The 5,398-nt window shown below is 37.4% G+C and overlaps 1 non-coding gene across 1 annotated transcript; it reads left to right on the top strand.

Annotated features, from left to right (window-relative positions):
* The first annotated feature begins 3,466 nt into the window (after positions 1 to 3,466).
* LOC139037934 (U6 spliceosomal RNA) lies at positions 3,467 to 3,573 on the top strand. Its single transcript, XR_011490872.1, has one exon. It is a non-coding gene; the product is annotated as a U6 spliceosomal RNA (small nuclear RNA).
* The last annotated feature ends 1,825 nt before the right edge of the window (positions 3,574 to 5,398 follow it).

The raw sequence follows: 5,398 nt of genomic DNA on the forward strand, positions 1-5,398 counted from the left end.
CAGTGAATCCTAAAGAAAATCAGTCCTGAATATTCATTGGAAGGACTAATACAGAAGCTGAAGCTCCAATACTTTGGCCACCTGATGCTGGGAAAGATTGAAGGCGGGAGGAGAAGAGGATGACAGAGGATGAGATTCTAAGATAGGATCACTGACTCAAGGAACATGAGTTTCAGCAAGCTCCGTGAGTTGATAATGGAAAGGGAAGCCTGGTGTGCTGCTGTTTGTGGGGTCACAAAGAGTCGGACATGGTTGAGCGATTGGTCTAAACTGAACTTAGTATAACCCAACCAACAGTTGGTTTAAGAAAACAAACTTATTCCCGTCAACCAGCAAAATAGAACCAAGTGAGATTATTGTCATTTGGAGCTGAAAAACATTTTACTCACAGAATCAGTGAAGACAAAATAAACGAATACCGCCATGCTTATTATTTTAAAACATATCCAGTCAAACATAGAGACCACTTCAAATAGTTTGAATGCGTTGACTCTATTTCTGGAGGCTCCAATACCAGCTACATGGGATGAAACTGTATTTATGGTGCCAGCACTTATAAGGGTTTAGGCTCTGTCAAATCAGAGTATAGACATATCTCAGGCAACCAGAAGCAGAAAAATTAAGGGGCCATTTGACTGTAAGTTCTTTACAGCATAGAGCCTCCATATGAGGACACAAGATCAGTCAAGAAGTTCAAAAAACTTGCAAGAATCAAAATAGGAGCCTAAAACAAGCATTATGGTCTGAGGAGACTTGGAGCCAAATAACAGCAATGTCAGGATGAAACAGTATATATTGGGTGATTGGCACAAAGAGAACTGAAAATTACATGCCTTTCTTTCACACAAATGTACGTACTTGATATGTGCTGGTTTTAAATTGCAGTCATGCCGAACTATTTCTTAAAGTGGTATATTCTATTCTCAGAAATGTTTACCTATGCTTATAAGTATTTGGAAGGCCATAATTCCCACACTTTTAGATTAGTCTAATACACAATTTAAAACAATCCTTGCCTGAAAAAATGTATGAAGCTAAGAAGTATTGCCCTGAATATGGACATACTTCTGAAAATTGTTTGCCATAGGAATGTGAAGAACATTAGACGGAACTACCAATTTAAATGTTAACAGATGGTGGAATTTCTAGCACTTGTAGGCACAATATATTAACAGTAGGCTAGAGTGGAAAGAATGCTGGTTGAGAAAGGAGACAGATTACAGGAGACCAGAAACAGCCAAAGTTATGACGACATGGTCAGATGGAGACCTCAGTGACTTTGTGGAGCAAAGGAATGGAGAAAAACTTTAGAACAACCTAAACACTCACCTTTGAACCAAAAAATAAAAGATTAAAACAAATCAGATGTAGAGTATGTGTACAGAAGATGAACAAACTATAAATAAACTAGACATGACCTACTCTATTAGAACAGAAGCAATACTCAAACTTATACTGGAAGAAAACTTTCTTCCTCCAAAGAAATGAACGTGAGGATTTCTAGGTCAAAATGGTGATACTGGATCAGTCATATTAATTCCAGTTTGGTTGAATAATAAGTATGTTTCTGCTCTGCTCTCATGCAAAGGGCCACTGAAATGATGATAACATGAGAAAGAAAAACAGCAAAAGAGAACAAACTTCCCCAAATGCCGAAAGTTGGGGAAGGGCAATCATCAGACATACTAAAGATGCAATCATCAGACACACTAAGCAGAAGGGATTGAATCGCAGGAGAATGAGCTGAAGAAACCGAAACAGTAGTTGGAAGAGTCATCCCAGGCAAACCTCAGAAAAGTCAAACATGTAAAAGAGCAGCATGTCAGAGATCTTTTATTTTCTCAGGTTAATGAGGAATCATGTACTACCCAGGTTATTTGTTTTAAAGTGAAAATTCCTTACCATGAATGGAGACAAAATGTCCTGCACTTCATATCTTGAAACTTTTTCTCTGGGAGCTGTAGCCTGGATTCCAGGTCCATGCATGGATTTAAATCCCTCAGGCCAATCTGACTGCAGTCCTGGTTATGCACTGTTATTTCAGGAGCAAATGTGCATGCTTACCACCAGGCTTCTACTTTCTAGTAAGCTAATTAGTAATTTCTTTAGGTAAAGTCACAGGCTAAAAATTTTTATTTGACAAGTGCTTGATGTTTATACTTTAAAAAAAAATTTAATTATGTAGTTTAAAATAATTTGCATTTAAAGATTTTTCACCGAAAAAAACTTCAGGTTTTGGAGAGTTGGCGACAAACATTCTGATTTTTCATTCTACCTTAATGCTTTTCAGTTCAGATCAGTCACTCAGTTGTGTACAACTCTTTGTGACCCCAAGGACTACAGCATGCCAAGCTTCCCCATCCATCATCAACTCCCGGAGCTTTCTCAAACTCATGTCCATTGAGTCAGTTATGCCACCAACAGTCTCATCCTCTGTCATCCCCTTCTCCTCCTGCCCTCAATCTTTCCCAGCATCAGGGTCTTTTTCAATGAGTCAGTTCTTCGCATCATGTGGCCAAAGTATTGGAGTTTCAGCTCCAGCATCAGTCCTTTCAATGAATATTCAGGACTGATTTCCTTCACAACAGACTGGTTGGATCTCCTTGCTGTCCTAGGGACTCTCAACTATCTTCTCCAACACCACAGTTCAAAAGCATCAATTCTTCAGCACTCAGCTTTCTTTATAGTCCAACTCTCACATCCATACATGACTACTGAAAAAACCAAAGCTTTGACTAGATGGACCTTTGTTGGCAAAGTAATGTCACTGCTTCTTAATATACTGTCTAGATTGGTCATAATTTTCATCCAAGGAGCAAATATCTTTTAATTTATAGCTGCAGTCACCATCTGCAGTGCTTTTGGAGCCCCCCAAAATAGTCTGTCACTGTTTCCATTGTTTCTCCCCCTATTTGCCATGAAATAATGGGACCAGATGCCATGATCTTAGTTTTCTGAATGTTGAGCTTTAAGCCAACTTTTTCACTCTCTTTCACTTTCATCAAGAGGCTCTTTAGTTCTTCTTTGCTTTCTGTCATAAGAGTGGTGTCATCTGCATATTTGAGGTTATTGACATTTCTCTCTCGGCAATCTTAATTCCAGCTTGTGCTTCATCCAGTCCAGCATTTTGCATGATGTACTCTGAATATAAATTAAATAAGCAGGGTGACAATACACATCCTTGACGTACTCCTTTCCCAATTTGGAACCAGTCTGTTGTTTCATGTCCAGTTCTAAATGTTGCATCTTGATCTGCATACAGATTTCTCAGGAGGCAGGTAAGGTGGTCTGGTATTCCCATCTCTTTCAGAATTTTCCACAATTTGTTGTTATCCACTCAAAGGCTGTGGCATAGTCAATAAAGCAGAAGTTGATGTTTTTCTAGAATGCTCTTGCTTTTTCGATGATCCAACGGATGTTGGCAATTTGATCTCTGGCTCCTTTGCCTTTTCGAAAACCAGCTTGAGTGCTCTCTTCGGCAGCACATATACTAAAATTGGAACGATACAGAGAAGGTTAGCATGGCCCCTGCGCAAGGATGACACGCAAATTCGTGAAGCGTTCCATATTTTTTCCCTGGGGCCGTTTGTTAAAAAAGAATAATAAAAGGATTAAAAAAAAAAAAAGAAAACCAGCTTGAACATCTGGAAGTTCATGGTTCATATACTGTTGAAGACTGGCTTGGAGTATTTTGAGCATTACTTTACTAGCATGTGAGATGAGTGCAATTGTGCGGTAGTTTGCACATTCTTCGGCATTGCTTTTCTTTAGGACTGGAATGAAAATTGACCCTTTCCAGTCCTGTGGCCACTGCTGAGTTTTCCAAATTTGCTGGCATATTGAGTGCAGCACGTTCACAGCATCATCTTTTAGGATTTGAAATAGCTCAACTGGAATTCCATCACTTCCACTAGCTTTGTTCATGGTGATGCTTCCTAAGGCCCACTTGACTTCGAATTCCAGGATGTCTGGCTCTAGGTGAGTGATCAAACCTTCGTGGTTATATGGTTCATGAATACCTTTTTTGTATAGTTCTTCTGTGAATTCTTGCCACCTCTTCTTAATATCTTCTGCTTCTGTTAGGTCCATGCCATTTCTGTCCTTTATTGTGCCCATCTTTGCATGAAATGTTCCACTGGTATCTCTAATTTTCTTGAAGAGATTGCTAATCTTTCCTATTCTATTGTTTGCCTCTATTTCTTTGCATTTATTACTGAAGAAGGCTTTCTTATATTTCCTTGCTCTTCTTTGGAACTCTGTATTCAAATGGGTATATCTTTCTTTTTCTCCTTAATTGTCTACATATAATTTTAGAGTTCATTATACCAGATTTTCAGTAAGACAATATCATGATATTTAGCTATGCAGGCTTTATTGTGTTTTGTATTTTTTAATTGTTGCTTGAATGATATTGTGCTTTTCACAAATCAAAGGTCTGTAGGCAACCCTGCACCTAGCAAGTCAGTCAGCACCATTTTCCACAGCATTTGTGCACTTGATGTCTCTGTGTCACATTTTGGGAATTATCATAATATTTCATGTATTTTTTCATTATTGTATTTTTTATGGTGATCCTTATCAGTGATCTTGGGTGTCACTGCTACAAGTCACTGAAAGCTCAGATGAGATTTAGCATTTTTTTGCAATAATATATTTTCAAATTAAGGATGTATACCTATTTAGACATAATGCTAATGCATACTTTCAGCAGACAGCAGTGTATTGTAGATATACCTTTTATATGCACTTGGAAACCAAAAAAAAAAAAAGTGTGAAATGCTTTAATGCCAGATCTGCTTCATTGCAGTAGTCTGGATCGGAACCTTCAGTATTTCTGAGGTATCTTTGTATCTATCTATCTATAGCTATTTCATGTCAGAATAAAACACTTTCTTAATTATCATACAATTTACCAAAATCCAAAATGCCATCAGTAGAGATAGTGACCTAAATAGCCCGGAAATATATTAAGAATGAAGCTTACTTTGACATTTGTCAAAATTAAAAGAATAAAACAGTTGAAATATCTGTATTTTTTAAAAATTCTAAATAAAACTTCCACATTAATGAATTATTGTAAAATAAATAGCATCATAGAAGTCCAAGGAGTTTGGTATCAATAGGCTAATAAATTGACAAGCAGTTTTAGTTTTACTCATACACAGCACAGACAGGGATGAGTTTAAATTCCTCCTTCTTCACTGGCCTCCTGAACACACACATACACACACACTACATTAACAAGAAAAATAAAGACAGACCCAAGGTGAGTAATCCATTTGGAACCATAAAGGAGAAATTGATGATTAAATTGAACAATTGGAGTAATGGCTAGGAAATAAAAGTTCTAAGCTTTGTTATTTTCTATTCATTAAAAGTAGGAGTTTAAAAGTTCCCC

This window comes from Odocoileus virginianus, chromosome 12, assembly GCF_023699985.2.
Source record: "Odocoileus virginianus isolate 20LAN1187 ecotype Illinois chromosome 12, Ovbor_1.2, whole genome shotgun sequence".
Classification (NCBI taxonomy): domain Eukaryota; kingdom Metazoa; phylum Chordata; class Mammalia; order Artiodactyla; family Cervidae; genus Odocoileus; species Odocoileus virginianus.